This window comes from Macrotis lagotis, chromosome X, assembly GCF_037893015.1.
Source record: "Macrotis lagotis isolate mMagLag1 chromosome X, bilby.v1.9.chrom.fasta, whole genome shotgun sequence".
Classification (NCBI taxonomy): domain Eukaryota; kingdom Metazoa; phylum Chordata; class Mammalia; order Peramelemorphia; family Peramelidae; genus Macrotis; species Macrotis lagotis.
This window is the reverse complement of record NC_133666.1, coordinates 486482660-486507427: the sequence shown is the minus strand read 5'-3', so window position 1 is coordinate 486507427 and position 24768 is coordinate 486482660. Positions and strand designations below refer to the sequence as shown.

General features: G+C 31.8%; 1 long non-coding RNA gene across 1 annotated transcript; it reads left to right on the top strand.

Moving 5' to 3' along the window:
- Window positions 1-1981: 1981 nt before the first annotated feature.
- LOC141502273 (uncharacterized) lies at window positions 1982-24456 on the top strand. The gene is made up of 3 exons (XR_012472482.1): window positions 1982-2134; window positions 5363-5487; window positions 23321-24456. It is a non-coding gene; the product is annotated as an uncharacterized LOC141502273 (long non-coding RNA).
- Window positions 24457-24768: the final 312 nt, after the last annotated feature.

Sequence of the window (24768 nt, the reverse complement as noted above, 5' to 3'; positions counted from 1 at the left end):
TTAATTCCCACTTGTGCTAGAAAGAGCATTAGGTGAATTCAAAAAGATTTATTAAGAACCTATTTTAAGCCTGGCATAGTGCTAGACCCTGTAGATAAAAAGAAAAAAAGTCTCATCCCTCAAAGAGCTTACTTCAACTGGGAGTAAGCATTATGTATTGAGATCAGTAAAAACAAAATACATTTTTAAGATATGGTCACTAGCAATTGAAGCTTCATAGAGAAGACATGACCTGAGCCTAGAAAAGAACCTGGAGTTCTATGAGGTGGAGATGAGGAAGAAGAATATACCAAAACCCAATATTTTCATTCATAGTTTTAAAAATTACCATCTTTATTCATAAACTTTCAGAAAAGATAGAGAATATTTCATGAATATGTTAAAGTCAGTGTATCAAAGTGTTTTTGGGGGTAGAGAGAGTATGTTTGTCTTACATAATTGTTTGTTCTAAGAGATGATTCATTCCAGAGGGGGAAGAAGTATTTCCAGAGATGCTAGTGATGTAAAAACAAAAAATTATCATAAAACATTTTAAATAAAAGAAAAAAAACAAATAGACTTGAATGCAAAAAAATCAAAGAAATGTTTCAAGGCAAGAGCCAATTTGGGGTTGCCCAAAATTATTTTCTTCTCCATTGTAACTATGCTCTATCCACACCCATACTGTAGTATCTCAGAAAGAGGACCCTCAAAAACAAGGATATAGAGTAATTTATAGTTCATGTTCATGAAGAACCAAAGATTCAGAACTGGCCAGTCCCTTATAAACCATCTAGTCCAAAACCCTAATTCTAAAAGTAAAGAAACTTAGCCCTTGAGAGATAAAATGACTTGCTCATTGTCATATATCTAGTAAACAGCAGAGGGAGGATGTGAAATTAAGACATCCTGCCTCTTCAGTCCAGAACTCTATCTACTCTGCAAAAGGTAACTTTTCTAATATTTATTAGAACTTCCAACGTGTTTTCCTCACAACCCAGTGAGGGTGGTAGTGCAAGTTTTTCTAATAGGAGCATTTAAACCTCATCTTTCCCCTGCTCATACCCTTTCCTATTTTGTCACACTTCTTAATCATTTTTTCCTCTCCAAATATACTGAGCATCAGCTAGACTGGTCCATTTGTTATTCCTCACATATTGATTCTTCTCTTGTCTTGGGACCCTTGTCTACTTCATCCTCCATGCTTGGAGTGCACTCTCTCCTTAACTTTACCTCCTGGACCTCCCAGGTTTGTATTTTTTCATTCTCTACTCAAAGACCACTCTCTACATGAAAGCTTTTCTGCTTCCCCTAACTTTTAGTGCACACTTGCTCAAACTAATTTGCTTTATTTAACAATGGTAACTTCTAGAAGTCTTTATGCTAAATACTACTTTCACTAGAAAGTCATGCCCCCAGAGACTTTAGGGTTCTGTTTATCATTTCCCATTATCACTGGTAAGTTGCCTTCCCCAAACAAGACAATAACTTTCTCTTCTCTTCCCAGAGTTCTAAGGCTACTCTAAGAGTTTAAAGTTATTCTTTCTAATTTTATTGATTCAAGTTGCTACTTTAGTATGGTTTCTCCAACATCAATTGCCAATTACAGATAATATGTCCCTTATGTCACAGGCTCACCCATTGACCAAAGTCCCATGTTCATTTTATTAACAAATATAATTATTATAAGTTATAAAGAAATATTTAATGAAAAGATATAGTAAGTACAAAAAAAAATCCATGAATCAGGGACATACTGTTCGCTAGATGAGGCTCAGTCACAGGGAAGAGTGAACTCAAACCTAAAGTGCTTGCCATAAATCATTATATCTACTAAGTCCACTTCTGAATGTGGCATAACTGATGGATAAGGCCACTCCAGCAAATGCCAGGTCTGATCAGTTTCTAGAATAGTTCCTAGAGCCCACTTTTTACTGGACTCCACTGTCAACACATTCTGTTATGGACTCTAATTCCTGTACCTATGGTGACACACACACAATTCTAATCTTTCAAATATCACAGAGTCACAGGTCAGTTTATTACATCTCTAATACTCCTCCTCCAAAGAATAGTAAAGAACAAATTCAAACAGGCAAAGCAGAGGTGTTCAAGTCCAGAACTCTATCTACTCTGGAAATGTTTACAGTCAAAGGTCAGTCTAGGTGGGAAGAAAAATATCTAGTAGCTGGTAACCACAGCCACCACTGCTAAGATCTCTATCTTCTGTTAAAGACTTATAGCATTTTTTTCAGCAGTTAAACAAAAAGTCATTTGGATCCTATATGATAAACAGATGAGAAACAGTCATGGATTACCTATACAGAAGGGTTTAAGGAAGGTAGAGCATTGTCTGGTACTCATTAGATCTGGGTTTTCATTAGTCAATCCCAAATTAAATGTATGTCGTTTCTGCTGTTATTGTTGTTGTTCAGTCATTTCAATCTTGTCCAGGCTCTTAAGACCCTATTTGGGGTTTTCTTGTCAAAGATCCTGGAGTGACATCATTTCCTTCTCTAGCTCACTGTAAAAAATGAGAATCTAAGGCAAATAGAAGGTAGGTGACTTACCAAGGATCACAAAGCTGGTAAGTATATGAGGCCAAATTGGAACTCATGAAGATGAGTCTTCCAAGTCAAAAAATGGTGGGAAAGGTACTATGATGGCTTAAGAATGCTGGAGAAGAATGGGGTTAGTGAAAAGACTTTTCTGAACTTTCTTAAAATGGAGTTCCTAGAGGAAATGATCAGTCAGAGAAAGGGACCATAAGGATAAAAGGATCTTCTAGTGTGTAAAAGCAGTTGGAGCATGATGGAATAAAGAAATCCAGAGAATCAGGAGGACAACCTGAAGAGAAAAAGAAGGAATGAAAAATTAGATTCCTTGATTTTTCCATTGTATCACACTAGCATGGTTTTGTTACTCCATTTTTCTTTTAGCATTCTCCCCATCTTCAGTCTTCACTGGTTCCAGGTTGTCTATCTGCAGAACCCTGACAACCTAGATAGATCTATAATCTTTCCCCTCCCTGATCTTTCATCAGAATTTAATTGTTCTACCTCCCATCCCAACTAGCTAACCTGCTAACATAGCATGTTATACATATAAAGCTTGTTAAATAACTAATTCCTTGCTCTATTCACCTCCTGAAGGTCTCTTGTGAGGGCTCAATGGATATTATACATTACAAGGTCATCTGAAATTCATAAAAATAAAATTATAAATATCTGATAAAACAACTTCAAACTGGGGAACTAGCTAGTAATGGATTATGTTAACATTGACATCATAATTTTACAATGACAATATATTGTAACACAAAATTTCAGTGCTTTAACAGTGCTCATTCCTTTATTACTCTTTAATTCTTTTTTTCCCCATAAGTTCAGTTTTCAGGAAACTCAAAAAACTTTCAAGTATATCAAAGCATCTATTCCCATCTTTTTCCAATCCCTTCCTTTTTTTTCAAAATCTGCCACTAATACCTTTCTTAATCTGCTCTTCTTTACTTGACTGTATACATAAAAATATGTATACACATATATTGCATGTATGTATGGATACATGTATTATGTATTTTAAGTTAGATATCTAGATTCATTTCCTATTGTTCATTTGTTGTAGTTGTGTCCAACTCTATAGTTAAACATTTCCTTCTCCAATTCCTTTTTCAGGTGAAGAAACTAAGGAAAACAAGGTTAAGTGCTTTGCCCACATAGCTAGTAAATGTTTGAACTAAAGGCTTTCAGACTCCAGATCTACTCTCTATCCACTGAGTCACCTAGCTGCCCTTATCACTTACTACCTACATGAATTTGAATAAACCCCTTAAAGTCTCTGGGTCTGTTTCCAAAATTGTAAATTGAGTGGGTTGGACCAGATGTTCTTTAAGTTCCCTTCCAGACCTCATGAAATAATTCTACAATCTTGCCCTTCTCAAATTTTTCTCCTTCTTTTGACTAGACCTCTCCTTTGAACTTATCTCATCCTCATCATTATCATAGCTATTAGTACTTTTTTTCTTTCCTGCTTCCCCTAAATTAAATTATAAGCACCATGAAAACAACATATGGGCCATATCTATCTTTTTTATTTCCAATGTCTGGAACAATAACTTGTACGAAATAGATACTAAATAAATGTCCATTGAATTAAAGAGAATTTCAAGTGCTGGCAGGGTAATGTTAGAGATAGTTTAAGGAAATAAATGCATTTCCAATCACATTCAATCACAAATTTCTAAAAACTGCTCCAAATTCCTAAAACTAATGTTACAGAGAAGGAAAATCAATATAATACATTTTCTTATACTTTAAGATTGTGGACCACTGGGGATAGGTTACATAAAGGTATTGAGGATCTGCATGGTAGGTGGAGATGTATTTAGAAAGCAGACATCTGTTCTAAAGAACCGTGCTACCAATGGAGCTATTTTAAATAATAACTGACTTTCAAAACACTTGGGAGAGAACTGTTGGAAGGGAAAAGAAACAGAGGAGAACCCTGCTGTAAAAGTATAGAATGGATTTGCTAAATGAACATTGTTATATAGCTGTATTCAATGGTGGGATTCAAATAAATTAACAACAGTTGCCTAACTCAACATAAAATTAGTTATTAGTTCTGCCAAACCAGTCCAATCCAGCCAAATCCCACCACTAGAATAGAAAAGTATAATTAAATGAAAAACAAAATTTCTTGTGATTTAAATATTTTCCCCTCAATCAAGAGAACCATGTTCACATTAACAACATTGTGAGATGATCAACCTTAATGCAAGCAACTCCTCTCAGTAGTTCAGGGAGCTAGGACAACTATATTAGACCAGCTATGGACAATGTTATCCACATCCAGAGGAAGAAAAACAAAACAACAACAACAACAAAAAAAAGGAAAAATCAACCCTTCAGAATCTAAAAATTATCTCTTATGTATCGCTTTCCCTTAATCCTAATTCCTCATGCCAAAAATGACTAATCTATAAACATATTCTATGTATGTACAATGCTAACCTGACTGTCACTTAGGGGAGGGGGGTGAGAAGGGAAGGTGGAAGGAAATTTTGTAACTTAAAAATGTGCATGTACATATGGATGAAAATAAATCAATTTTAAAAAGCTATTTTCCCCTATAAACTCTAATTTATAAGCATAAGATATATACTTGTTATGTGAGAATTTACTTATATACAGATATAGTATATTAACAATATTTTCTTTTTCCCCAATTACAGGTTAAGATAATTTTTAACATTTTTTTGTTTTTTCATTTTGATTTGAGTTTCAAATTCTATTCTTCTTTCTCTGAGATGACAAGCAATCTGATCTAGGTTACATATGTCCAATCATGTGAAAAAATTTCCATATTACATATTTTGTATAAGGAAACAAAAGAAAGAAGAAAGAAAAAAAAAGGAGGGAGGAAGGAAGGAAGAAACCATCAAGCAAAGAAAAAAGAAAAAGAAAGGAGAGAAAAAAGGGGGAAAGGAAGAAAAAAGAAAGAACAAAAGTAAGAAAGAAAAAGGAATGGCGAATAAGACAAAATGCTATGTTTCAGTAAATATTCAGACAGTATCAGTTTTTCCTCCCTCTGGAGGTAGATGGAATGCATTTTAATTTATATATTTTTTTAAATTAATAGTGATTTAGAGAATTTTTTCCTATGACTTTAGACAGCTTTGATTTCTTTGTGTGAAAGCTGGCTATACCTTTTGACCATTTATCAACTAGGGAATGACCTCTATTCTTATAAATTTGACTGTTTGCTATATATTTGAGAAATGAAGACTTCAACAGAGATATTTGCTGTAACTTTTTTTACAGTTTTCTACCTTCCTTCAAATTTTAGTTGTATTGATTTTATATAGTCAAAATTACCCATTTTAAATTTAATGATATTCTTTATTTAGTATTTGGTCCTAAACTTTTTCCCTATCCACAGATCTAACAAGTATTCCTTGCTCTCCTGATAAGCCTATGGTATCATCATGTCTACCCCTTGTGTATAAATTGTGCAATCATTTTTGATATCTTGGAATATGATTTGAGGATGGTCTAAAGCTAGTTTCTGACATACTGTTTTCCATTTTCCAAATAATTTTTTTTTGTCAAATAAGTTTTTATCGCAAAAGCTTGAGGATTTTGGGGTTTATCACATTATTAAATTGCTATGATCTTTTATTATTATCTTATATGCCTTATCTATTCCACTCACCCCCCCCACTCTGCTTCTAAGCCAATATCTAATTGTTTTGATGATACACTTTATAATATAGTTTGAGATCTGGTTTGGCTAAATCATCTTCCTTTGCTTTTTTTTTTTACCAATTTCATTGATATTCTTTACCTTTGTTCTTAAGAGATGAATTTTATTCTTATTTCTCTAGCACTATAAAATAATTTTGCTACTTTGTATGGCACCACATAGATAATTACAATAAGTAATATGATATAGGTTATATATGTATAATTAAACATATTTCCATACTAGTCACATTGTGAAAAAAAACATAAAGCATAAATTTTTATCAATTTGACTCAATTTCTATATATTTTAGAAATGAGTTCTTCATCAGAAACTATAGTGTGAAAATTATTTTGTGGCTTTCTGCATTCCATCTAACCCTGGTTGCCCTGGTTTTATTTGTGCAAAGGCTTTTTTCAGATGTAGTAAAAATCATTGATTTTAAATTTTATAATATTAATTGAAACTATCATTTTTATTATAATGCTGTGACATACCTAGGAGTGATAAATATTTTTCCAGTTATTTGGATCAGAATTTATTTCTGTGAAAAGTTTTTTATAACTGAGTTTTGAGTTTGTCTTGGCGGTAGACTCGCAAGTATTTTACATTATCTAGCATTATTTTAAATGGAATTTTTCCTTCTCTTCTTTGTTTTAAATAGTATTAACAAAAATAGGACAAACCTACTTCATTATTATCATATGACAGTCAAACATAGTTTATTATAAATAATGCCTTGAAATTATTCATTCCATATATTTATACATTCCACCCCTGAATATCTTTAATATAAATTTGTTTGTTGATTTTTGAACTATCTGCACAGAAAGTTTTCAAAATTTAATTCTTTTAAGACTTTAGGTTACATGTTGTTCTCCCTCCCACTCTTACCTCCCCTCTCCCCATGACAATAAATAATATGATATAGGTTATATATGTATAATTTAGTTAAACATATTTCCATACTAGTCACATTGTGAAAGAAGAATCAGAACAAAGGGAAAATTATGAGAGAAAAAATAAAGCATAAAACAAATTTTAAAAGTGAAAACTACTATTCTTTGGTTGACATTCAGACTTCTTAGTTCTTTTTTTTTTGGATGTGGATGGTATTTGACATCATAAGTCCTTTAGAATTGTCTTTGATCATTATTTTGCTTAGGATAATTGTCTATTATAGTTTATCATTACACAACATAGCTGATAATGTGTAAAATGATCTTCTGGTTCTATTCACTTCACTCAACCTCAGTTTATGCAAATCTTTCCAGGTCCATTCATGATTTTGTATAGAATAGTTGTACTGTAACACATTCATATAGCATAATTAGTTCAGCTATTCCCCAATTGATGGACATCCCCTTAATTTCCAATTCCTTGCCACTACAAAAAGAGCTGCTTTAAATATTTTTGTATTTGTGGATCCCCCCCCCCTTTTTATATTCTCTTTGGTATACAGACTTAGTATACCAGTAGTGGCATTACTGGATCAAAGGACACAAAAAGTTTCAGTGTACTTTGGATAGAGTTCCAAACTGCTCTCCAGAGAGGTTGAATGAATTCACATAATTACTAAAAATGAATTACTGTTCTGATTTTCCCATATCCTCTCCACCATTGATCATTTGCCTTTTTTGTCATATTGGTCAATTCGAAGGGAGTGAGGTGATACCTCAGAATTGTGAATTTGGATTTTTCTGATCAATAATGATTTAAAGTATTTTTCATATGTCTGTAGAAGTGACTAACATTCTTATAAATTTGATTCAATTATCTATATATTTTAAAAATGAGTTCTTTTTTTAAAAGATTTTTGCAAGGTAATGGGGATAAGTGACTTGCTCAAGGTCACACAGCTAGGTATCTGAGACCAGATTTGAACTCAGGTCCTTCTGATTCCAGGGTCAGTACTCCATCCACCATACCACCTAGTGGCCTCAAAGAAATGAGATCTTTATCAGAAACAATAGTGTGAAAATTATTTCCTGGATTTCTGCATTCTATCTATCCCTAGTTGCACTAGTTTTATTTACTTGTGCAAAAGCTTTTTCTGAATGTAATCAAAATTATCAATTTTGCATTTTACAATAATCTCTAACTCTTATTTGGTCATTCCCTCTCCATAGATCTGACAAATAAACTATTCCTTTTCCTCCTAATTATAGTTTTGATGATTATGACTTTATAATATAATTTTAGGTCTGGTACAATGAGGCCACCTTCCTTTGCATTTCTTTTTTTTATTAATTCCCTTGATATTCTTGACCTTATGTTCCTCCAGATGAATTTTGTTACTAATTTTCCCAGTTCTAGAAAATAATTTTTAGTAGTTTGTTTGGCACTGAATAAGTAATTTAATTTGGATAGAATTGCCAATTTTATTATATTAGCTCAGGCTACCCATGAGCAATTAACATTTTTCAAATTATTTAAATCTGATTTTATTTGTATAAAAATGGTGTCCGAAGTTAGTTTAAATGGAATTTCTTTTTCTGTCTTTTGCTGCTGTGCTTTGTTGGTAATATATAGAAATGTTGATGATTTATTAGGTTAATTTAAAACCTGCAACTTTGCTAATGTTGTTAATTGTTTTAAGTAGTTTTTTAGTTGATTTTCTATCATCCTCTAGATCATCTGCAAAGAATGAGAATCTTGTTTCTAATTCCTACAAATTCTTTTTCTTCTCTTATTGCTAAAGCTAACATTTCTTACACAATATTGAATAATAAGGGTAATGATGGGCATATTGAATAATAATAGTGATAACAGGCATCCTTGATTCACTCCTGATCTTATTGGGAATTCTTCCAGCTCATCCCCATTGCAAAAAAACTGTTTGTTTATGGTTTAAGATTGATGTTGTTTATCATTTTAAGAAATTTATTCCATTTATTCCAAAACTGTCTAGTGTTTTTAATAGTAATTGGTGTTATGTTTTGTCAAAAGTTTTTTCAACATCTATTGAGATAATCATACAATTTTTGTTAATTATTGATATGATCCATTATGCTGATAGTTTTGTTATAAAATATACCTGATCATAGTGTATTATCCTAATACTAATTTGCTGTAATTTCTTTGCTTATATTTTATTTAAAATTTTTTTTGCATCAATATTCATTAGGGGAAATTGGGATATTTTTTTTCCCTTTGTTTTGACCCTTTCTGGTCAAAGTATCAGCACTCTATTGGTGTCATAAAAGGAATTTGACATACCTATTTTTTCAAATAGTTTATATAGAATTGATATAAGTGTTCTTTTAAGAGTTTGGTAGAATTAACTTGTAAATTAATTTAGCCTTAGAGTTTTTTCCATAGGGAATTCACTGATGACTTGATCAATTTCTTTTTCTGAAATAGGATTTTAAGTATTTTATGCCCTCTTCTGTTACTCTGGGAAGTTTATATATGTGCAAATATTCATCCTCTTCACTTAGATTGTCAGATTTATTGGCATTCTGTTGTACAAAATAATTCCAAATTATTATTTTAATTTTTTCTTCAATGGTGATAAATTCACCCTTTTTATTTTTTATACTAGTTATTTGATTTTCTTTCTTTTTATTAATCAAATAAACCAAAGATTTATTTATTTTATATTTTTTCATAAAACCAACTCAATTTTATTTATTAATTCAATAGTTTCCTTACTTTCAATTTTCAGAATTTCTAATCTGATATTTAATTGGGAATTTTTAATTTTCTAGGTGTTTTTAGTTCCATGCCCCTTTTTCTTTTTTATTCAGGTAAACATCTGAAGATATAAAATTTCCCATTGACTGTATCCCACAAGTTTTGGTTCTATGATTTGTTATTTGATCCATCATTCTTTAAAATTAGGTTATTTAGTTTCTCATTAATTTTTCCATGACCCTTTATTTTGTAAGGTTTTTACTGCATCATGATCTGAAAATTTTCATTTAATATTTCTGCATTTGATTGTAAGGATTTTATGTCCTAATACATGACAAGTTTTGTGTAGATACCATGTACCATAGACAAGAAGGAAAAAAATCCCATTCAAGTTTTCTGAGAGAGGGAAGTTGAGGTTCTCAATTAGTAGAGTTTTGCTGTCTATGTGTTTCTGTAGCTTATTTAACTTCTCTTTTAAGAATTTGAATGTTATACCACTTGGTGCATATATGTTTAGTATTGACAATACCTCATTGTCTATGGTACCATTTTGGAAGATATAGTTTCCTTCCTTATTCCTTTTAATGAGATCTATTTTTTACTTTTGCTTTGTCTGAGATAGAATTGTTACACCTGTTTTTTTTTCAATTCAGCCGAACTATAATATATTCTGCTTTAGTTTTTTTACCCTTACTCTGTGTATCTCTCTGCTTCAAATGTGCTTCTTGTAAACAATACAGACCTTTCCTGCAATCCTTCTAAAAATATCTTAAGTTGGATTCATTCTGTTCTTTGGTGAGTTCTATCACTCCAGAATCTATATAAAACCTTGATTAATGTTGTTTCTGAGAGATGCCTAGGAGAGTTTAGAGAAGTTTCTGGCTTCTCTCTGCCATCTTGGTTTCACCCCTCTATCTCTTCTCACTGAGCTTTGTTGGTAATATATAGAAAAGTTGAGGATTTATGTGTGTTAATTTTGTATCATAAACTTTGCTAAAGTTGTTAATTATTTCCACTTGGGTTTTTTTTAGGTCATTCTCTAAGATTGTTTAAATATATAATCATATCATCTGCAAAGAACGAGTTTTGTTTCTCTATTGCCTATTCTAATTCCTTCAATTTATTTTCTGTCTCTTATTATAATAGCTAAGATTTTTCAGTACAATATTGAATAATAGAGTTGATAACAGACATCCTTCCTTTACCCTGATTGTCCCAGGAAGATGTCTACAGAGTGAGAGTAGATCATATTGCAAGATCCTTGTGCCATATTATTGCAATCTCCTTGTTTCCCAGCTTTCTGCTTTCTTTCTAATTTTGATCAATTTATTTTTCTAAGATTGGGTTAAGTGGTCTTATTCCTTTCCTTTATCTGCACAATTTATATTTTTGTAGATATTTATCTATTTCATTGAGATTATCAAAATTATTAGCATATAGTTGAGTACAAAAGTTTCTAATAATTGCATTAATATCCTCTTCATTAGTGGTAAATTCACTCCATGCATTGTTGATACTGGTCATTTCACTTCTTTTTTTTCCTGTATCAAATTAACCAATGGTTTATCTAATTTAAGCTTCAAGTTTTATTAACTAGTTCAATGAATTTCTTACTTTTAATTTTATTAATCTCTATTTTGATTTTCAGAATTTCCTATTTGATATTTAATTGGAGAATTTTAATTGATTCCTTTTCTAGTTTTGTAGTTGAATGAACAATTCATTGATTTTCTTTTTATTTTATTGATGTAATTTTTAGATATGTTTTTCCTTTATTTCTACTCTGACTGCATTCCATTATTTTTCTCTGTTGCCTCATTATTCTCATTATTTTTTCAGAAAAATACTGATTGTTTCTGTGATTTGTTTTTTAAATTCACTTGTTCCCCAATTAATTTTTTTGTTTTAAATATTTTATTTATTTGTTTTGCCAACTAAAAGCAATAGTAGTTTTTATCAATCATTTTCACAAGGTTTTGAGTTTTACATTTTTCTTCATCCCTACTTTCCCTTGCCCCTCTTCCCTAATAGAAAGCAATCTGATATAGATTATACATTTATAACCATACTAATCATAGATACGTATTGATCATGTTGTGAGAGAAGAATCAGATCCAAAAAGAAGAAAGAAAACATTAGAGAGAAAAGGTGACATAATATATGACAACTTTTAAAAATTGGAGAAAATAAGCTTTGATCTTCATGTAAACTTCACATAGTGGTATTCTCCATCACAAGTCTTTTAAAATGGTATTTTCCATCACAGAATTCTTTTTAAATTGTCTTCATTGTACTGCTGAAATGAACAAGTCCATCATGGTTGATCATCACCACATGTTGCTCTTAGTGTGTATAATGTCCTTCTGTTTTTGTTCATTTCTCTCAATATCAATCCATGCAAATCTTTCCAGGTTTTTCTAAAATCCTGTTCTCCATAATTTCTTATAGAACAATAATATTCCATCATATACAAATACCATAATTTGTTCAGTCATTATCCATTGATGGGTATCCCCTCAAATTCCAATTCTTTACCACTTCAGAAAGAGTTGCTATGAATATTTTTGTAAATGTGGAATTTTTACCCTTTTCCATGATCTCTTCAGGGTACAGACCCATAGTGGTATTGCTGGATCACAGGGTATGCACATTTTATTGCCCTTTGGGCATAATTCTAAATTGTTCTCTAGAGATGTTTTAACTTGTGTTTTTCTAATCATTAATAATTTAGAGCAATTTTTCATATCACTAAAGATAGCTTTGATTTCTTCATCTGAGATTCACTTTTCCATATCCTTTGACATGTATCAGTTGAGTAATGATTTGACTTTTTTTAAATAAATTTGACACATTTCTCTAAGTATTTTGGAAATGAGTCCTTCATCTGAAACACTAATTACAAAAATTATTTCCCAAGTTACTATATTCCTTTTAATTTTGTTTGTAGTGGTTTTGTTTGTTCAAAAAACAATTTAATTTAATGTAATCAAAATTATCCAGTGTGATTTTTATAATTTCTCTATTTCTTCTTTGATCATAAACTATTCCCCTTTCTGTAGATATGACAGGCAAATTATTCCTTGTTCTCCTAATTGGCTTATAATATTACCTTTTATATCTAAATCCTGTATAAATTTCAACCTTTTCTTGGAATAGGGTGCAAGATATTGGTTTTATGCCTAGTTTCTGCCATGCTATCTTCCAATTTTCACTGCAGTTTTAATTGAAGACTGAGTTTTTATACCAGAAACTGGATTTTTTGAGTTTATCAAATAATAGATTACTATAGTCACTTACTGCTATCTCTTTAGCATCAAATCTATTCCACTGATCCAACATTCTTATTTCTTAGCCAGTACTAAACAGTTTTGATGACTGATGCTTTAAAATATAATTTTAGATCTGGTATGACCAGGTCACCTTCCTTTGCATTTTTTCTCATGAATTCCATTGATATCCTTGATCTTCTGTTCCTCCATATGAGTTTTGGTCTTATTATCCTTTTTTCCCTGCATTGGTATTTTATTTTTCCAATTACTTGTTGAAAAAGTTTCTCAACATTCATCCACATGTATATGCTTATTTGTAAGTCGCATAAATTCCATCCCCCCCTTCCCTCCTCCTCCCCTCCCCTCAGCAGCAAACAGCCTGGTGACTATTGTAAATTTACATCTTTTTTTTTTTTAGGTTTTTGCAAGGCAAATGGGGTTAAGTGGCTTGCCCAAGGCCACATAGCTAGGTAATTATTAAGTGTCTGAGACTGGATTTGAACCCAGGTACTCCTGACTCCAGGGCCGGTGCTTTATCCACTGCGCCACCTAGCCACCCCAAAACATCTTTGTTTAACATGTTTACAGATTAATCATTTTCTATATGAGTAATTAGGATTAAGGAAAAGAAATAAAACCATGAGATACTAAAGAAAAATAAGAGACATTTTTAAAAAGTGAATGTAAAGTTAATTCAAATTCTACAGGGATTTTTTAATTTTGTTTGTTTTGTTTCATTTTGCTTTTCTTCCACTACATGTGGAGAGCATTGTCCATAATAGGTCTCAGGGTTGTCCTTTCTCTCTGAACTGCTGAGAGGAATTGTATCCATCAAGGTTGATCAATTCACAAAGTAATTGTTAACATGTAAAATGTTCTTGGTTCTACTTCCTTCACTCAGCATCAGTTCCTGTAAGATTCTTTCTACACTTTCAAAAAGTCCAATTATTCCTGGTTTCTTATAGAATAAAAGTACTCCATAACATTCATATACCATAACTTGTTTAACCATTCCCCAATACATGATCAATCCCTCAATTTCCAATTCTTTGTCACTACCAAAAGAGCTGCTGTGAATATTTTGGAACATGTGGGACTTTTTCCATTTTTTTTATTTCTTTTGGATATATGCCTAATATGGGTATTGCTGGGGTCAAAGCATATGATCAGTTTTATTACTCTGGGAATAGTTCCAGGTCGATCACCAGAATGGAGAACTGTATCAGTTCACAACTCCACCAAAAGTGCATTAATGTTTCCATCCTCCCACAACTTCTCCCTTTTTTGTAAACTTTTTGATCATTTGATCATTACCTTTTGATCATTTTCTGTTTTTGTCATCTTAGCCAATCCGATAGGTATGAGGTGGTACCTCATAGTTGTAATTTTCATTTCTCTAATCAATAATGATTTGGAGCATTTTTTTCATTTGGCCATATATATACATATATATATCTTTAATTTCTTCATTTAATAACTGCCTGTTTAACTATTTATCAATTGGGGAATGACTTATAACCTTATAAATTTGATTCAATTCTCTCTATATATTTTAGAAATGAGACATTTATCAGAACCCCAAGTTGTAGAAATTGTTTCTCAGTTTTCTGTTTTTCTTCTAATCTTACCTGTATTGGTTTTACTGATATAAAACTTTGTAATGTGATATGGTCAAAATCATCCATTTTGGAATTTATAATGTACTCTATTTCTTGTATGACCATAAATTTCTTCCCACTCTGTTAGATAGAGTATATCTTGATCTAATAATTGATCTACGGTATCACCCTTTATGTCTAAATCCATACCCATTTTGACCTTATTTTAGTATAGGGTGTGAGATGTGCATCTATGTCTACTTTTTGCCATTCTATTTTCCAGTTTTCCCAACAATTTTTGTCAAATAGAAACTAATGTCTTTGGATCTGTTGATCAGTATATTACCATAGTCATTTACTACTGTTTTCTTTTTGAACCTATCCTAATACTCTGACCCACTGTTTTTTTCTTAACCAGTATCAGGCAGTTTTGATGGCTGCTGCTTTACAGTATAGTTTTAGATCCAAAAAAATAAGTTCACCTTCTTTTACAATGTTTTATGTTTACTTGATATCCTTGACCTTTTGTTGCTTCAGATGAATTTTGTTCCTATTTTTTTCCTAGCTCAGTAAAATAATTATTTGGCAGTTTGATTGTGTGGCATAGAATATGTAATTTAATTGAGTGACTATTTTTCCTAACTCACTAAAGCAATTTTTTGGAAGTTTGATTGGTATGGCACTATATAAGTAATTTAATTTAGGTAGAATTTTCATTTTTATTATATGAACTTGACCTACCCATGAGAAATTGATATTTGACCCATTATTTAGATCTGATTCTGTTTGTGTGAAGTGTTTTATAGTTGTTTTCAAAAAGTTTCTGAGTCCGTTTTGGCAGGTAGATTCTCAACTATTTTTACATAGTCTGAAGTTATTTTAAATGGGATTTATATGTCTATCTCTTGCTGCTGGATCTTCTTAGGAATAGATAGAAATTCTGGGGATTTATATTGGTTTATTTATATCCTGTATCTTGGCTTATGTTACTAATTGCTTCCAGGAGTTTTTTAGATGATTTTCTAGGATTTCTGGGCATAAAATCACATCATCTGCAAAGAGTGAGAGTTTTGTTTCTTCATTACCAATTCTGATTACTTCAATTACTTTTTCTTCTCTTATTGCTAAAGTTAAAATTTCTAATACAAAATTGAATAATAGTGGTGGTAACAGGCATCCTTGTTTCATCTCTGATCATACTGGAAATGCTTCTAGCTTATCTCCTTTATATATAAAATGCCTTATAATGGTTTTAGATAAGACTACATATCCTTTAAGGAACATTTCATTTCTTCCTATGCTCTCTAGTGTTTTTAATAGGAATGGGTGCTGAATTTTGTCAAAAAAGCTTTTTCAGGTGATGCTGATTGATTTCTATCTGTTTTGTTATTGATGTGATCATTTATGCTGACAGTTTTCCTACTCCTGAACCAAGCCTGTATTGTTGGAATAATCCTGCTTGGTCATAGTGTATTATCCTGGTTGTAAAGCTGTAATTGTTTTGCTATTATTTTATTTAAAATTTTTCATACATATTCAGGAGTGAATTTGGTCTATAATTTTCTTTCTCTTTTTTGAATCTTTCTGGTATAGGTATCAGCATCATATTGGTGTTAGAAAAGGAATTTGGCAGACCTCCTTTTCCACCTATTTTTAAAATAGGTTATATAGAATTGAAACTAATTGTTCCTTGAATATTTAGTAGAATTTACTTGTGAATTCTTCTGGTCCAGGAGATTTTTTTCTCAGGGAGTTTCTGATATAGGGTTACTTAAGTATTTAATTTCCTCTTCTTTTATCCTTCCCAATTGATTTTAATCAATCTCTGCACTACCAATTGTTGAATGTATTTTATTGCCTTATCATCTGAAAAGAATGCAATTACTATTTCTGCTTTTTGTTATAAAGTTTTTGTGCCCTTTACATGTTAAATTTTTTATGAGCAAAGTATTGTTAATAAAAAGTATATTCTTTATTATCCCAATTCAGTTTTCTACTGAGATTTATCATATTTAACTTTTCCAGAATTCTATTCCTTTCCTTAACATTTTTGTTAACTTTTTGGCTTGATTTATCTAGCTCTGAGAGATGGAAATTGAGGTCCCCTCCTAATATAGTTTTATTACATATTACATATTTAACTTTTACTCATTTAACTTTTCCTTCAAAAATTTAGATGGAATAGCATTTGATATATATATATATATATATATATATATATATATACACAAATATATATATATATATTTTATACTGATATTACTTCATTATCTACAGTATCTTTCAGCAAGATATCATTTCTACTTTTTGTCTTTCAATTAGATCTATTTTTCTTTATGCTTTGTCTGAGATCAGGAATGCTACCCCTGATTTTTTTTCCCTTCATTTGAAACATAATAGATTCTGTTCCAGTCCCTTACCTTTACTCTGTGTATATGTCTGTGCTTCAAGTGGGTTTCTTGGAAACAAAAGTTGTGAGATTCTGATTTTAATCAATCTCTTATTTCCACTTCATAGGTGAGTTCATCCCATTCACATTTCTAATTATAACTGTGTATTTCTCTACATTCTATTTTCCCCTTGATTGATGATGGTCTGTTAAGAACACTGGGGAAGTGTTCAGACCATCTCTTTTGGAACATGGCCCTGTGGTTAATCAATGTAGACCCATCAGCTCTAGTTGAAATACACCATATGTGTTTGCTCCATGAATAACCTTCAGGCCATCATAAAAGCATTTTGGTTTGTTACTGTCTGCATAATATTGAATTTCATCTGCCTTCTTACTGAGTCACGAGTCCTGCATCTCTCTAAGCTTCACTTGGACTTTACTTTTGATAGAATTAAATGCTGCCTTCTTGGAAATGGATGAACTATCTTGCTGATAAACCCTGTGGAGTTCTCGCTTTTCATTTAGTAACTTTTGTATTTTCCCATCATTTTATTCAAACCAGTCTTAGTGATTGTGAGTGTTCTTGCCCAGATGAGCAAAAGTAGTGCTGTATATCAGATCCCTGAAAGCTGCCCACTCCTTTTCTGCTCCACTGTTGCCAACTATGTTTTGGCTCAGTTTTCCCTCCAAGTTATTAAGAAACTGCTCCTGCTCAGAGAGATACTCTAATCTCTTGATTTCAGTTCTTCTTGTATTCATTTTGCCTTTGGGGTGCTGCTTTGGTTCAGTGTGAATATTTAACTCGAAAAGAATGAGTCTGTGATCAGTCTAGCACTCTATATCACACATTGCCTTAGTCACTCTCACATCCTGCCTCTTTCTTCTCCTTACAATCACATAATTTATTAGACGCCAATGCTTGCTATCAGGATGGATCCAAGCAGTTTTACTGCATTTAGGTAAAGACAGTGTTTGTGATGAGAAGGTCATGAGATGTTCAAGTCTTCAGTAGAAGGTCACCATTGCTGTTGCTGTTTCCAACTCCATTCCTCCCAAGGACTCCCTGCCATGTCTAATAATCTGAGCCTACTCTAGCATTAAAGTCATCCAGAATTATAAACTTGTCCTCTTTTAGTACATTGAGGATAAGGATCTCTAGGTCTTCATAAAATTTTTCTTTGACTTCATCACTGTTTGTCATGGTGGGACCATAAACACTGATGAGAGTGGCATGGCATTTTCCTGGAAATGGCAATCTCATTGTCATCAGCCTGTCATTCACTCTTCGGCATTCAAGAATGTTGACTAGATTAATTTGCAAAACCTACCCCAGCTTCACATCATTCCCTTTTCACTGAGGCCACTCCAGAAAAATGTGTATCCAGCTCTGACTTCAGTAAGCTGGCCTTCATTTGCCAACCTTGTTTCACTTAAGACTGCTATTTGGATACCATACTTGCTGAGTTCTCTCACACCAACAGTTATTCATCTTTCATGTTTATTGGATCATGTGTTTTCTATGATTGTATGCACATTCCATGCACCAATGGTGAGTGGAATCTTCTTTAAAGTAGTTTTTGTAGATTTTAGGTGTCTCATCCATACTGTGGGATTTCCCCATCTGCCTCAGTAATCAGGCCAGGGTTGACTAAGCAGACCATTTTTAGGGCACCTTTTCTATCCCCTTCCTCATATCAGGAGGTGAACATATTTTACTTCTAATTACCACCTGTCCTCCTTTCTTTCACTTGCCCTGCCTCTTATCCATGTCCCTTTAAACTTAAATATAGAGAATGATAGATTTCTGAATCCAGATAAAGAAGTTACATTTTCTTAGTTCTTTGGAAAGGATAAGCTTTAAAATTATAATTATGTAATATTGTTTCTTTTTTATGCTTTCCTAATTACATTGTTATAGTCATTGTGAATATTATTTCCCGTCAATGAACTTGAATTGTTTCCTTTTTTAACTTCACTCTGCATCCATATATATATATTCCTTCTTATGCTCATCTAAACACTTATTATTCTTTCTTTTCTTAAAGAACAGTTATATTGATCATGTAGCTATATCACAATTTGTTTAACCATACATAATTGATGCACAAGTAATTTGTTTCTAATTCGTGCTACCATTAAAGTGTTACAATGAATATTTAGTTTTATATAGTATCTTTTTTTCTATGTAACATCCTTGGGAATTATAGGATTTGGGGATCAAAAGTAACATATGTTTTAGTCCCACTAAATACCTTTGCAGTGAATTACCTGGAATTAGTAGAAGAGACTAAAAGATCTCAAGATACTTGGAAACAGCAACGGAATCATGTACTCCAAATTATAGCTCATGAGCCCTAACCAAGGTATTTACCTTTTTCTTTAATCAGTCAGATTCCTCATTTGTTCAAAATAAAGGAATTTAAGGAAATGGCATGATAAGAAGGGAAACAGTTAGATGACTTAGTGAAACATATTGAACCTAGAGTCAGTAAAACCTTAGTTCAAATCATTTAGGATCTGTTTGCCTTTATCCACTGAAGAAAAATGGCAAAGAGGTCCAGGAATCCTATAAATATACACTGTGATGAAAAAGTATAGAATAAAACAATAAAATTTTCTAAACAATAAGTTCCATTTAAAATTATGAATATGCTTTGGTTATTCCCATACCATTTGAAAAAATGTAAGCACAGATATAAATATGATCGCAATGTTAAATAACCTCATTACCAAGTCTCAAATTTCTGAAAAAAACTTTGGACAGGAAAAGGAATAGCTGCTGATTTTGCAGAAAATTGCAACTTTGAAAACTGCTGCCATAAGAAGCAGTACCAATAAGTTTATGGTGAAACATGATTTTCTGTTATTACCATTAAGAAAAGGCAGGATTAGGGAAATAAATTACTTAATAACCCCATTTCTGAGAAAGAAATGAAAGAAACCATGAAAAAAAAATCCCTAAGAAAAAGTTTCCAAGTCCAGATGGATTTACAAGTGAATTCTACCAAACATTTAAGGAACAATTAATTCCTATTTTTCATAAACAATTTTTAAAAATAGGAGTGGAAGGAATTCTGCCAAATTCCTTTTATGACACCAACATGGTGCTACCTAAACCAGGAACAACCAAAGTAGACAAGAGAATTATAGACCAATTTCCCCTAATGAATATTGATGAAAAAATCTTAAATAAAATTTTAGCAATGTGACTACAGCAAATTATTATAGGATAGTACACCATGATCAGATTGGTTTTATACCAGGTAGTAGGGATGATTCAACATTAGGAAAACACTCAACATAATTGAACATATCAATAGCAAAACCAACAGAAATCATATGATTATCTCAATAGATGCTGAAAAAACCTTTGATAAAATACAACATTCATTCTGATTTAAAACACTAGACAGTTTAGGAATAAAATAATAAATAGTATCTATCTAAAACCATCAACAAATATTATATTTAATGGGAATAAACTCAGAGCATTTCTAATAAAATCAAGGGTGAAACAAGGATGTCCATTATCACCTTTACTATTCAATATAATATTAGAAATGCTGACTAGCAATAAGAGAAGAAAAAGAAATTGAAGGAGTCAAGATTGGCAATGAGGAAGCAAAACTTTCATACTTTACAGATGATATGATGTTATACCTAGAGAACCTGAGAAAATTATCTGAAAAACTCCTTGAAATAATTAACAAGTTCAGTAAAGTAACAGGATATAAAGTAAACCCACATAAATCATCAGCATTTGTATATATAAACAATAGAGCCCAAGAGCAAGAGATAGAAAGAGAAATTCCATTTAAGGAAAATTATAAGCACAATTACAAAGCACTCCTCACCCTAATAAAGTCAGATCTAAATAATTAGAAAAATGTCACTTGCTTCTGGTTAGGTCGAGTTAATATAATAAAAATGAAAATTCTACCTAAATTAAATTATTTATTCAGTATCATACCAATCAAACTACCAAATAACTACTTTACTGAGCTTGGGGGAAAAAAAGGAACAAAATTCATCTGGAGCAACAAAAGGGCAAGAATAGCAAGGAACTTATAAAAAAAATATAAAGGAAAGTAGCCTAGCTCTACCAGTTCTAAAACTATACTATAAAACAGCAGTCATCCAAAATTGCCTGATATTGGTTGAGAAATAGTGATGGATCAGTGGATTAGAATAGGTTCAAAAGAAACTACAGCACATAACTGCAGCAGTCTACTGTTTGACAAACCCAAAGACATCAGCTTCTGGGATAAGAACTCGCTAGTTGACAAAAATTGTTGGGAAAACTGGAAAATAGTATGGCAAAAACTAGGCATAGATCCACATCTCACAACCTACACCAAAATAAGATCAAAATAGGTACAGTATTTAGACATAAAGAGCAATACTATAGATAAATTAATAGACCAAAGGATACTCTATCTAATAGAGCTATGGAAAGGGGGATAAATTTATGACCAAACAAGAATTAGAGCACACTTTAAACCGAAAAATGAATGATTTTGATATATTAAAATAAAAAAAAATTGCACTAATAAAATCAATGCTGCCAAAATTAGAAGGATAGCAGAAAGTTTGGAAACAATCTTCACAAATAGGAGCTCTGATGAAGGCCTAGTTTCTGAAATATATAGAGAATTGAATCAAATTTATAAGATCAGAAGTCATTCCCCAATTGTTAAATGATCAAAGGATATGAAAATAGTTTTCAAATGAAGAAATTAAAGCCATATATAATCATATGAAAAAAATGTTCCAAATTTTTATTGATTAGAGCAACACAAATTAAAAGAACCATGAAGTTTCATCTCACACCTATTAGACTGGCCAAGATGAAAAAAAAGGGAAAATGATCAATGTTAGAGAGGTTGTGGGAGGATTGGGACATTGATACATTGCTGGTGGAGTTGTGAATGAATCTAACTTTTCTGGAAAGCAATATGGAACTATGCCCAAAGAACAATGAAACTGTTTTATACCCTTTGACCTGGCAATTCCAATTCTAGATCTATATCCAGAAGAAATTATTACAAAGGGGAAAGACCTACATGTTCCAAAATATTCATAGCAGCTCTTTTTTTGTACTGGCAAAGAATTGGAAATTGAGGGGATGCCCATCAATTAGGGAATAGCTAAAGAAGTTATGGTACAAAAATACAATGGAAGACTATTATTCTATAAGAAATCATCAATGGCCAGCCTCTAGAGAAGCATGGAATGACTTATGGCATCTGATACTGAGCAAAGGGAATAGAACCAAGAACAATGTACACATTAACAAGAACATTGTGAGATGAGCAACCTTGATGGAAGTACCTCCTCTCAGCAGTCCAGAGAGCTAGGACAACTGTATTTGACTGGCTATGGACTATATTATCCCCATCTAGAGGAAGAAAATTAAAACAAAACACATACACACACACAACCCTTCCAAATCTTTATAATGAATACTTTATAAAAATTATCTCTTATGTACTCTTTCCCTTAATCCTAATTTCTTATATGAAAAATTACTACCTTGTAAACATGTTCATCAAAATATGTATGTAGAATGTTAACCTGATTGTTCACTGCTGAGGGAAGGAGGGAGAAAAGGAAAGATGGAAGGAAATTTTGTAACTTATATATATGTACGTGTGAATATATGTGCATAAATTATTAATTAAAAATAAAAACAGAATCAATTTGTTGGTACAATGGATCAAGGACAGGGCCTGGAGTCAAAAGGTAAATCAGTAAAATAATTTCTACTCTATACTCACACTTGAGATTTTAAGCCAGCAGAAGTAGGAGTCAGACTCCCTTGTATCTATATGACATTTCAGACAATAGGATGTGGTTTTCCATGGATAATCGTAGTTTACTCTATCTTAGTCCTTTCCCTAAAGGAGAAGTTACTGGAGTAAAAAATTTTATGTCCTTTGACTTCTTTCTTCTTATAGTAATTTTGTAATAAAATTCTGCATTCCAGTAGAGCTCTATGAATTTAAAACAAGATTTTCCACAATATGACCTACTGGTTCCATGTGGCCTGCAGAGTGATTTTATATGACTTATCTGTGGTTTTTAATTTTCACTAGTAAAAAAAGTAAAATAAAAATTTTTATGGAATGCAAATTAGATTTTTTTTATTCCTTCACTAATGAATAATCTCATTGATGATTATTTTCTTTGGGTTTTTTTTGCAGTATTACGGACAGAACATATCGCAAGGAATTTTCCAGCAATACATTCCATCTGTACGTTGCAGAGTAGGCAGTATGCACAAACATTTATACTATGGTGCTATTGCTTTGTTGTTTTGTGTTTGCTTTTGTGCTCTTCGCCTTTGCCTGTCATTTTGATGATTTGCATTCCCCCACTTTCTAAGAAGTTAAAAGTACCTGTAGTGCTTGCTAAACCTAATTAAGATAAGACCACAAATTAATGATTAAATTAGTGTATTGTATTTTTTATTCTAGGTATATTCCCTCAGATAATTATTTTATTTTAATATGTTCTTAAGATAACCTAAGGTTGGATAGCTTTGATTCAGAGAAAGCTTCTGGCATTCCTTACTGATGGGCCCAATGAGTAACTCCCCTGGACTTCCTAACTGCAGTGAATTTATATTTTAAAAGGGCAAAGCAGTTCTGGGATTCAGCCAATTCCCACTGGTTCAGTAGAGCTGATACTTAATTTTCTGTTAAGTTCAGTGACCTGGTTGTTAAATGGCACTTGCAATCACAAATTTGCATTCCTTATTCTTTTTTAACATTCATCTGTGCAATAGTATTTTCTAAGCACCTATAGTAATGCTCATTCCATCCATAGGTGAAAAAAACAGTGATGGAATTTTGCTTGTAATATTTATTTATTTCTTTAAATTCATTATACCTTTGATGATATATTACATTTTCATTCTATTTCATTCATCACATTTCTTCAGCAAACAAACATATAATATAAGGAAAAAAGTCAAATAACCAGGAGGTAACAAGCTGTCATTCATTTCTGCTTTGTTTTATGTCCAAAATTACCCAATATTAAGAGTGTGCTAGTGTTCCCTTAATAATGAAATCAATAGGAAGCTTGGACACAACGAACCAATGGAAATATAGATTTCAAGGGTTATCTTATCATCTATTTCGGAAGTCAAGAAGTAGTAGAAGAAAGAAGACTTAGAATAGGTAGAATGAGTTTTGGTTCTGCCTATGTTTCAACATTGGCTGCTGCTGACATGTGACTGCATTTGCTTCATAAGGACGATTGCTTACTGTGAGTAATATAACATAATCTAGATTTATGTACCTCTTTTATTTTATTGTTTGAATATTAAATGCATGAAAAATTAAACCACCTTTTAGTCTATCTTTTTGTATATTTGAAATGGTCATTAGGGCAAAGAACCAGTTGTCAATTTATTTGAATCCTACCACTAGGGCAAAATGCTAAAGAAAAATCATTTCTTTATATAGCTTATCATCAGAATATATCTAAATAATATTTAACTTAAAAATTAATAAGTTTTACTTCAATAAATATATTCAAATTAGTTTTTTAATCAAAAAAATATTCAGGACCTCTAGGGTAGAGCCAAGATTCCTAGCTTGAAGCTAGGAAACTCTCAGTTTTTCCCACAACTTTAAATGAAGTT